This window comes from Mesoplodon densirostris, chromosome 8 (genome assembly GCF_025265405.1).
Source record: "Mesoplodon densirostris isolate mMesDen1 chromosome 8, mMesDen1 primary haplotype, whole genome shotgun sequence".
Classification (NCBI taxonomy): domain Eukaryota; kingdom Metazoa; phylum Chordata; class Mammalia; order Artiodactyla; family Ziphiidae; genus Mesoplodon; species Mesoplodon densirostris.
Window position 1 is genome coordinate 109,610,569 of NC_082668.1, and position 9,420 is coordinate 109,619,988.

The 9,420-nt window shown below is 46.6% G+C and overlaps 1 pseudogene; it reads right to left on the reverse strand.

The window, feature by feature from the left end:
* Nucleotides 1-3,933: 3,933 nt before the first annotated feature.
* LOC132495306 (ubiquitin-conjugating enzyme E2 N-like) lies at nucleotides 3,934-4,726 on the reverse strand (annotated as a pseudogene).
* Between the last annotated feature and the right edge of the window lie 4,694 nt (nucleotides 4,727-9,420).

The following is a 9,420-nucleotide window of genomic DNA, read 5'->3' on the forward strand; positions in this document are numbered from 1 at the left end:
TTTGGTAATCTTTGCAATATTTCAAACTTTTTCATCATTATTATATTTGTTATAGTGATCTATGATCAGTGGTCTTTGATGTTCCTATTGTAATTGGATGGGGCACCGTGAACCATGCCCATATAAGATGGCAAACATAATCTATAAATGTGTGTGTTCTGCCCGCCCCACCCACTGGCTGTTCCCCAATGTCTCTCCATCTTCTTGGTCCTACCTGTTCCCTGACGCACAATAATACTGAAATTAGGCTAATTAATAACCTTACAGTTGTCTCGAAGTGGAAGTGGGAGTCAAATAAAACACTAGAAAGGAAGCTTAGTGAGGAAGGCATGTCGAAAGCCGAGACAGGCCGGAAGCCAGGGGCCTTGTGCCACAGTTAACCACGTTGCGGATACAAAGGAAAAATTCTTGAAGGAAAGTGAAAGTGCTGCTCCTGTGAACTCATGAATGATAAGAAAGCCAAAGTGGGGAGGGGTGTGCCTGGAGGGCTGGACACCCCTCTGGAGCTGAGTTACTTAAGACAGAAGATGATTTTCCCCTCTCTTTGGATTTCCAGCCCTTGGTTTGGGGCAAAAAGAAAACATCTGCACGTGGCAGATGAAGGAACTTGCTGTTTTTTAATTTCCCCAGCAACACGTAGGTAAATAATTATTATCAGTTTGGCGCAGTTGGGTTCAAGGGTGACTATGTGAGTCTTTCTGTACTGATGGTTCTAGGGAAGGGACGGGAACCTGAGTCATTCCCATAAAGTCTTAGTGCATGAAAAAGCCAGGGCCACCTCCCCGGAGCTGGGACAGGCGGCAGAACAGGGTAGAGCTGGGTTTGGCCTTGGATTTTACAGCCAGCATCTCTGGGCAGTCGCTTTCCTTCCTGACATGTTTATACAACAGAGATGGTTGTTGCCTGGATTTAATACGTGTTTTACAGTTGGTTATAATTTCTGACATTGGAAATGTCCCCACATATCATGGAGCGGTCAAACTTCCTCGAAGAGCAGAGAAGAAAAATTCCCCAGGATCGCCATGGCAATGGAAGTTGTCACTATGCCGGGCCATAGCCAACATCACTTTGGATCTGGACCCTGGATAATGTTGCAGTGTCTGGGCTAATTGTCCCTTCATTCATTTATCAGTTTATTTGTTCTACTAATTTGCTCCTTATTTATGACCCTACTTGGTTCTGGTCATTCTCCTGCTCTGAGGTCCAGGGCAGCCTAGATGAAAAGACGAATAGTGAAGACGGGAAATTCTCTGACACTTTTCTTAATTTCCTGTGCCAGCTTGTCTTTCTCTGGCCAGGCTTTAAATATCGGTGAGCAAGGAAATGCAAAAAACAAAGCATATCTGAACCTCACTAGGGCATGTGGTAAAATTGTGCGCAGTCTCCTTGTGGACCAGACAGAGAGAGACCATGTCAGGAGCATGGGTGTTGCCACTTTCTAGCTGTATGTCCTTGGCGAGTTACTTAGTAACTGTGACCCTCCTATCTCCTCAGCCTGCAGAGTAAGGCTAAAACTAATATCTACTAGGTACCCAGAACCCTGCCAGGGCTTATGGTAAGCACACAACATGTATAATCTGATTTTTGTCTCACAACAGCCATATGAAGTTAGGACAGCCAAGTCTTTCCTTTCATAGAAGAGGAAACTGAGAACTTAGAGAGGTTAGTACTTGTCCCTGGTCACAGGGCTGGTTGATGGTTTAAATGTCTGAAAACCAGTTTCACACATTTTGTTTTGTATTTTGGGTGTTCAAAGTGGAAGGGTAAATTTGGTCCCTATCATGCCCTTCCAGTGTTTTGGGAAAGCTTATTTCTTAGATGGCCCCTCAGGAAAGGCTTGTAGGACAGTATTCTCTGAGTTATCATGTTCATAACATTTTTCTATGGTCTTTTTACATAGAGGTTTATTAGGTTGATGTAAAATCTGTGACATATCGTTTGAATGTGTTGGATATGTTATTCCATTGTCTTCTGGCATGAAGAATTGCTATCAAAAAGTCTGATGATGATGTGGTTATATTTCCCTTTTAAGTAACTTGGTCTTTTTGCCAGGATGCCTAAAATAATTTTTCATAAAGTCCAATAATTTTATCGGACTATATCTTAAAATTGGCCATATAGGTTACTTTCTCTAGAATTGTGGTACGCTCTTGCACTACGTAGTCACAAATTCTTTTATTTCACGAATGTTCTCTTGAATTATATATTTTAGTCTTTGTTCTTTTCCTTTGCTTTCATGGACCTTCTTGAAAAGTCCATTATTATACATATGTTGTTTCTTCTTTGCCTTATCTTTTTTTTTTTTTTTTGCGGTACGCAGGCCTCTCACTGTTGTGGCCTCTCCTGCTGCAGAGCACAGGTTCCAGACGCACAGGCTCAGCGGCCATGGCTCACGGGCCCAGCCGCTCCGCGGCATGCGGGATCTTCCTGGACCGGGGCACGAACCCATGTCCCCTGCATCGGCAGGCGGACTCTCAACCACTGCGCCACCAGGGAAGCCCTGCCTTATCTTTTATATCCATCATTTTTCTTTCAGTCCTTTTTATCTCTTTTAAGATAGTTTTAAAAATATGTCTTCCTGGGCTTCCCTGGTGGCGCAGTGGTTGAGAGTCCGCCTGCCAATGCAGGGGACACGGGTTCGTGCCCCGGTCCGGGAGGATCCCATATGCCGCAGAGCGGCTGGGCCCGTGAGCCATGGCCGCTGAGCCTGCGCGTCCAGAGCCTGTGCTCCACAATGGGAGAGGCCACAGCAGTGAGAGGCCCGCGTACCGAAAAAAAAAAAAAAAAAAAGTCTTCCTTTCCATCTTGCCTTTATCTTAAGGCATTATTGTGTTTGTTCTTTCTTGTGTTCCTTCTATTTTAGTCTTCATTTTAAAAATATTTTTTCTTTTTTCTAGTAATGTCCCAAGTTCTGTCACTTCTCTTTTCAAAGCTTCCTATTCTCTACTCACCTCATGTATAAGATTTTCTAATTTTAATTTATACTTTTCTTTAATAATTTTTATCATTTTCATAATACATTTTAGCTTGCTTTTTAATATTGGATTATAACTTCTCTCTCTTGTATACATGTCTTTCTGGTGTGTTTTATTGTCTGGGGGGGATATTTATTCTCTGGTTCTTCTATATTATTATATATACATATAATACTCCCCATTCTCCTGTTTCCTCAGAATTATCTTCTTATGGGATTTTATTGTTTTTTTTTCTGTTGCTAACTTTCTATCTGCAATGCATTTTTCTTGCTTTTAGCATGTAAATGTGTGTTAGAATAGCTTTTTTGGCTTGATCCCTGTAGAGTTCCCTGGTTTTTTTTTTTAGAATAACAAAAAATATTTTACTGAAACATAAGATTTACAGAAGTTTCCAGACAAGCCATACAAAATGGTCATAAGCTTTTACTTGAAGGGAGGATTCTACACCTGACAGCAAAGTCACAATGTTATTAGTGAGGGCTGTGATGTTTGTTTAATGCTCCCGTGTTGGTTCAAACAATGAAGCTTGTCCATCTACAGCATCTGAATAAATAGAGAGCATATTCTAAAGAACTGGTTAGCTGCTTTTAACCAGTGCAATTAGATCAACATAAAAAGAGGGAAAGGAGCCCATAAAATAAACATAAAATTACCTCCCCCCCAAAAAATAATAAAGAAAAACACCCACATCCCTGCAGCTAACCCTGACAACTCTCTTCATTCACAGTGCTTTATACTTAACCCTTGATGGGGGAAACGAATAAAAGCAGAGAGGGGCCACTGTTTCTAAATGTTTCGCAGCAATCCAGATGATACTTCTAGCCTCTGCTCGTGTTTTACAGCAGTGAATCAGGACGACACCTAGATTTGCTAATGTAATAAATGCTAATGGCTTTTATTCTGCAGTGTTTCTAAGACTATGTACATTAAATAGAAACAAAAAAGGAAGAAGTCTTGGCAGAACAGGAGAAGTGATGCACACCTGATGATCAGATCGATTTAAATATTATTCGTGGCATATAGCCTAGTCCATGCTCTAGCTGTTTCTATGGCTTGGGCTTTGTTGGTCTTCCACTGCTCCGACACATCATTTGCTAATGGATCATCTGGATTGGGAGCACTTAACAAAGGCTTGATTGATAGCAGAACTGTGTGGATCTGCAGTGCTGGGGACCACTCAAAATATCTAAACATATTCTTCCCAACTTGTCTACATTAGGATGACAAATTCTGGTCATGAAACATACTTTAGGGGCTGCCACTGGGCATTCACCTGGAAGGAAGAGTTCAAGTTTAAAAGTCCCCACCTCAGGCTTCCCTGGTGGTGCAGTGGTTGAGAGTCTGCCTGCCAATGCAGGGGACACGGGTTTGAGCCCTGGTCTGGGAGGATCCCACATGCCGCAGAGCAACTGGGCCCGTGAGCCACAACTACTGAGCTTGTGTGTCTGGAGCCTGTGCTCCGCAACAAGAGAGGCCGTGATAGTGAGAGGCCTGCACACCGCAATGAAGAGTGGCCCCCGCTCGCCGCAACTGGAGAAAGCCCTCGCACAGAAACGAAGACCCAATACAGCCATAAATAAATAAATTAATTTTAAAAAAGTCCCCACCTCAAAGGGGGAACCCTGGGGGCCAGCAAGGACCACATGAAAATAATGGGTGTTGCTCTCATCTGGTTCTGCTTTGATGCTGGGAACTGGTCCAACCAGCAAATGCTGGGTTTCCTTGATAATCCCATGGGGCAGCCTAGCCATCTTGTCAGATCCCAAGATGGGCCTCTGGTCTCTTCTCCCTATAGCTCCCTCTTATGTTGTTCTCACAAAATGATTAAAAGCATGGCCTCACACTCTTAGAGATCTGACTACTCTCTTCCCCTCTTCTGCATTAAAAAAATTTTTTTTTAAATAAAAAGTTTTATTTATTTATTTTTGGCTCTGTTGGGTCTTAGTTGCTGTGTGCAGGCTTTCTCTAGTTGTGGTGAGCGGGGGCTACTCTTGGTTGTGGTGTGCAAGCTTCTCATTGTGGTGGCTTCTCTTGTTGCGGAGCACGGGCTCTAGGTGTGCAGGCTTCAATAGTTGTGACACACGGGCTCAGTAGTTGTGGCGCACGGGCTTAGCTGCTCTGCGGCATGTGGGATCTTCCTGGACCAGGTCTCGAACCCCTGTCCCTTGCATTGGCAGGCAGATTCTTAACCACTGTGCCACCAGGGAAAACCCCCCTCTGCTTTTATCTGGACCTTTCTTTCCTTTGCTTCTACTCTCCTTATCCTGCTCAATTTGGATTCTGCTTCTATCTGTTTCTTCTCAGTCTGGATCTCTGCTTTGGAAAAGAGCTTTGATTTGTTTGTTTGTTTTAAAGATTTTTTTTTGATGTGGACCATTTTTAAAGTCTTTATTGAATTTGTTACAACATTGCTTCTGTTTTATGTTTTTTGGTTTTTTGGCCCCTAAGCATGTGGGATCTTAGCTCCCCGACCAGGGATTGAACCCACGTCCCCTGCCTTGGAAGGCGAAGTCTTAACCACTGGACTGCCAGGGAAGTCCCTGATTTGTTACATTTCATGAGTCCAAGGGCCCAGACTGCTCCAGTACTATCAGCTCTGTCATATGGACCCATTGCACTTGCCTCCTGGTTGGATCCTTCAAAACCTTTCTAGTTCTCAGACTGGCCCACAGCACTTTCCAGTTAGTTCATCCTAGTGACTTGGGGCTTCTTCTGTCTTAGGAGCCTTAGGAGCCCAGTTGTCGTCCTATGCACCATGCAGTCCTTGTAGCTTAGCTACCAGTGGGTTGTTCCCACCCCCTCGTATCAGGAGAATACTGGGGAGATCTTACCACCTAGTTTTGTTGCAGATGTTGTCCGTGGGTCTTTAGTTTTGCTATCTTCCTTGCTCTGTGGGACAATTTGGGAAGATTTAAAAATACCACCACCGTCTTCTAAGAATTCTGGTGGGTGTTGACTATTTTTTTTCGTTTGCATAGTTCTGCTCTTAATGTTTTCTGTTGATCCCAAATAAGAACCAAGACTGATACAAAAGTATTACCATACGGGAGATGCACAAGAAGTGGGAACATGGCTTCCAAGTAAAGTGGTCACAGGCTGTGATTTCAGTTCCCATTAAAGAGAGCAGAACATTTCGGCCATAAGAAGTGATGACCTGCCCCCCCCCCCGCCACTCTGGTCAGCCCCTTGGGTGCAGCATTGCATGCTGCTCTGTGCACCAGAGTTTTAACAGACACTCATCTGGAAAGTGTGTTTAGGAAGGAGATGCAGTTTGAAAGTAGGCTACAAAAGTAATTGTTGAGGGAACAACCATAACTGGTATAATTTTCCGACTGCTGCTCTATGCCAGGCACAGTCAACAAACATTACTGATAGAATCTTTACGGCCACTCCATAAGTGCTATTCTTGTCATTTCCACTTGATAGATGAGGCTTCAAGACATGAAGAAAGTTGTCCAAAGTAAAAGAGTAAGCAGCAAAGCACAAATCTATTTGTTTCCAAACCTGTACTTTTAGACATTTCAGTAAGGAAAAAATTAAGATTTTTGAAAACAATTTGGCACCATATGACTCTGAGAATGTTCCAAAAGGAAGGCCAGAACGAACGTGAATTGATGGCTTTTTACATGCCGGTCACTGTGTAAAAGCTGTCTAACTTCATTGTCAAAAACACAAACAAGGGGCCTCCCTGGTGGCGCAGTGGTTAAGAGTCCGCCTGCCGATGCAGGGGATACGGGTTCGTGCCCCGGTCCGGGAGGATCCCACATGCCACGGAGCGGCTGGGCCCGTGAGCCATGGCCGCTGGGCCTGCGCATCCGGAGCCTGTGCTCCGCAACGGGAGAGGCCACAACAGTGAGAGGCCCGCATACCGTAAAAAGAAAAAAACAAAAACAAAAACACAAACAAACAACCAAACAAACAGTAAGAAGCATGTTTCAGTACCCTAAAGGATCAGTCAGGACCCTGCCAGGAGATAGAAATCATATTTATACAACGAGAAATTCATTCAAAAAGTGTTAACCAGGGGGACTTCCTTGGTGGTGCAATGGAACCAAAAAAAAAAAAAAAAAAGGGTTAACCAGGTATAATGTTGTTAATTAGGTAATTGAAAAAGTAAGAAGGAAACTAAGTTATTGCCAAGGTAGTAACTGCTGGAAGCATCTAGTACCCTGGGGCTGGCAAAGGGATGGAAGACATTAGAATTATTAAAACTTAATAATTTTGGGACTTCCCTGGTGGCGCAGTGGTTGAGAGTCCGCCTGCCGATGCAGGGGACACGGGTTCGTGCCCCGGTCCGGGAAGATCCCACATGCCGTGGAGCGGCTGGGCCCGTGAGCCATGGCCGCTGAGCCTGCGCGTCCGGAGCCTGTGCTCCGCAACGGGAGAGGCCACAACAGTGAGAGGCCCGCGTACCGCAAAAAACAAAACAAAACAAACAAAAAAACTTAATAATTTTACGTAATTAATTAAATTGTAATTGGAGGAGAGGGCCTGTGGTGCTGATGCTCAGATCTCTGGAGTGTAGGAGATGCCGCTAGTTTGGGGCTAAGTCTCTGAGATGCAGCACTAAGGGGCTAGGTTCTACAGAGCCTGGGAAACTGCAGACTGGATCCCGCTGCTGCTATGGGAAGGAACTCCTGCCATGGGGTGAAGCAGTGTGGCTGGAGTGATGGAAAGCAGACGTGGTGGGCGGGGGAGCAAGTCCTTGTCCTCCTCCGCCGGCCCTGCGCTCCTCTCTCCAGTGCCCCTTAGGGGCTGAGCCTAAAGTGGTGCCAGCTGGCGACGCAGAAATGTGGTTTCAGCATCCCAGCCTCAGCATCACAAGGCACGGGAGAGAAGAGTGGCAGGAAACGGAGGCTCAGAAAAGTGCTTCAGGGCTCAGGGCTGGTGAACCCCTCCCACTCCACTCTACTACCCAACCTTCTGCACCACTGGCTACATTATGCCCACTTTGTTCATTTCCTACGGCCCAGGGGCCAACCTAGCCTCCTTCTGGCACTTCTCTGCCCTTGGCCAGAGCTCTGGCCTCCATGGGAAGCACAGCCTGACATGCGGCCTTGGAGCTTGGGTCCTAGGAGCCCTGGAGCGCGCTCTGTGCTCCCCACCACGCCCCCGATCTCTGGTGACACATTCCCTGACTTGGCCTGAGCCCCTGTCCTGGCAGGCCCAACTTCTCAGTGGTAACTTGGTCCCTTCCTTCCCAGCTCAGCCTGGTCTGTCACCTGCCTCTCAGAAGCCTCAGGCACCATGGCTGGGCCAAGCCCCTGAGGCAGATCCCCAAAAAACAGGTCTGCAGGGGGCTTCACACATGCTGGCCCATGTTCTGAGGGACAGGACATTGGTCCCAAGAGCAAGGAGACTTACTCTGGGGTGGTGGGCTCGTGGGGGAGGAGGTGCCCTGGGCCACGCACCCATCCCACGCAGGCACCCCGCAAAATATATACTGGGGGCAGACCATGCGGCAGGTGCAGGGCTTGCTCTGAAAATACAGTGGTTACGAAGGTTCCGTCATCCGCCGTGATGGGACTTGTGGCCGAGTGCAGGAACCAGACCATAGCCAAATCAGGAGAGGAGACAGGCGTGAATTTCATTCTCTCAATTCTGGTGTGCAAGAAACGTAACGTTAGTTTTCTTTAATTCCTATTCATTTCTATTTTGAAACTTCATTTCATTGGGAGAGTACATCCTTGATGGATCATCGTTAGTTTGGGGTTCCCTTTCTTTTTCTAGGGTTGCCTCTGGGTGCAGAAAAGGCTTGTGTAGCTCCATGAACAACTTATACTGCAGGGTCCCTGAGTGGAGCCCACTGTCCGGCAGGTCCAGCTGCTGTCCTGGGGCTCGCTCAGAGCCCCTTCCTTGGCCTTGTGCTTTTTCAAGTTCTGGCCCCAAAGCAGGGCATCTGGCCCTCTCCCTGAGACCTCCCCTTCACTGGGCCTTGATGAATATCCCATAAGTACAATCGTCCCCACAAGCAAATGAATCTCTAACTGCAAATTATATCAGAGCCATGAAGGAGAGGAGAGGGCACTTTGAGTGGAGAGACAGCTTGTTTCAGATGTGGAGGAGCCAGAAAGTTCTCCCTGAGGGGGTGACATTTGAGCTGAGAAGTCCAGGAAAGATCTAGAAGGATCTAGTGAGCAGGACACAAGAGCCCGTGTGAAGGCTCTGAGTGGGGAACAGGTGCCCTGGTCCGAAGGGCCCATGGAAGCTGGTGTGGAGGGCATGGGCCCAGCCGTCCTCTGAGGGAGTTCACTGGGGCCCATCTAATCCGCATCTCTCCAGCCGTCTCTGTCCTCCTGGGAGCAGGTGTGTGCTCTGCGGCCACCCTGCGGCTGCCCCATCACAGGACTTCAGGGAACTGAGAGAGCAGCTCACGGTTTACACGGAGCTTCACGCCATCTGCTTCCAGACTCTGAGGTGGCGTCTCCTCCCCCGTGAATCCCTT